We start from the raw sequence: 1,925 nt of genomic DNA, 5'->3' as shown, positions 1-1,925 counted from the left end.
CACGTGCACAGGTTGCTAACTGGCCTCCTGTCTATCTAGCCTGCATGGGACTTGCCTGGCATGTCTGCATCATCCACTGGTTGCCAATTTTCTCATCTCAAGAAGGTGCAGCCAGGAAATGCAAAGGGCTCCCAAAATGTACCTGCCCTCTGTGCCTACCACAACACACCTGGGAGCACTAATTTTAGGTTTTCATCAGCTGTGACAGCAAAGCTGCAGCATCAGTTAATTCATAATCAGTGAAGGGTAAGTGTGTTTATAGATTGCATGTTAGGAAGTCAAGAGGAAACTTGTACAGCTTTTCACTTAAGTGTCATCATGGGCTGGGGGATGGCTTCAGGGGAAGTAGTGTTAGGTATACAATTGTCTAGGAGGAAAAATGAGTATCTCAGCAGGAAGGAAGGAAGGAAGGAAGGAAGGAAGGAACGAACGAACGAACGAACGAACGAATGAAGGTAGGAGGAAGGAAGGAAGAAAGAAACTACTCTGGTGTATATCTGGGGACTTCTGTTATAGACACATAAAATTTCCATGATATTTCCTTTTGTAAAATTATATAATCCAGATATGTCTAAGAGAACAATTCTAAATACATTTAAATTGTGGAATATAACAAAAAACAAATATAAAACATTGAATACTTTCACTTGTGTAAACTTAGGCAAATTACTTGGTCCCTCTGAACTTTTTTTTTTTTTAATTAAAGTACAGTTGACTTACAATGTTGTGTTAGTTTCAGGTGTACAGCAAAGTAATTCAGTTACGCATACATATATATATTTTTCAGATTCTTTTCCCTTAGAGGTTATTACAAAATATTGAGTATAGTTCCCTGTGCTATACAATAGGTCCTTGTTCGTTATCTATTTTATATAGTAGTGTGCATATGTTAATCCCAAACTTCTAATTTATTCCTCCCCTCACCCTTTCCCCTTCGGTAACCATAACTTTGTTTTCTATGTCTGTGGATCTATTTCTGTTTTGTATATAAGTTCATTTGTATCATTTTTTTGGTCCCTCTGAACTTTAATGGCCTCATCTTTTAAAATGAAGATGGAAAATAACTACCTTACAAGATTATTTTGCTTGGCACATAGTAGGCACATAAAAATGCTATGTTCACTTCTCTACTGTCAAGTCTAATAAATTATTCATTTAAAGCTAAAATCCGCTGCCTCCACTTCACAGCCCATCCATGACTTTCAATAGTGTGTTTGACTTTTATATATTCGCAAACATTTCACATAATTTACATTTCAACAACTAGATCTGAGGTGCAATGAATGTATTCAGTACTGAACGCTGCAATCAAGGCAAGACACCTCACTTAACAAATGATTACCCTTCACTGCAGACCTATAATTCATCAATTTGTTCCTTACAGAATCAGAAAGACACAAACTAAAGCAACTGAGGGCATAACGACGCAGTAAACTCTCCTTAGATGCTTCCCCAACATCTAGCAGTTACTCTCAGTGTCTGTCTTCTACACCTTCCCTGTCTGTCTTCTCTAGCTCAATAATAAAAAACAGATTGGGGAGTCCATGGAATTGCCTTACACCTACCCAGATTTCCTGTTAAATGTTTAAGGCATTGCATGAGTGGGTCTTTCATACCGATCGTATGAGTCACTGCCTCACCACAGTTCTTGAGTATGTCAGAATGTAAGGTCTTAGAGTAAGAAAATGGGAAAGGCAGCATGTGGCTAAGAACCCATTCTTCACTCTCTCCCCTGATAAGAAAGCCAAAAAGTGGCCCTCATTGGTAGAAAGAAAAAGTCTAACAAGACAATCAGACTCATTTAAGAGCGATCTTTAGGGAGGTTGTCTACGGAAATCAGAGAAAAGCCAAGATTTCAAGAATAACTTATGGTAGTCAGGTTGGGAATCTTGTTGATCTCCTCAAATTCATTATTAGGTCTTCTC

This window comes from Balaenoptera ricei, chromosome 4 (genome assembly GCF_028023285.1).
Source record: "Balaenoptera ricei isolate mBalRic1 chromosome 4, mBalRic1.hap2, whole genome shotgun sequence".
Lineage (NCBI taxonomy): Eukaryota > Metazoa > Chordata > Mammalia > Artiodactyla > Balaenopteridae > Balaenoptera > Balaenoptera ricei.
This window is presented reverse-complemented; position numbering follows the sequence as displayed.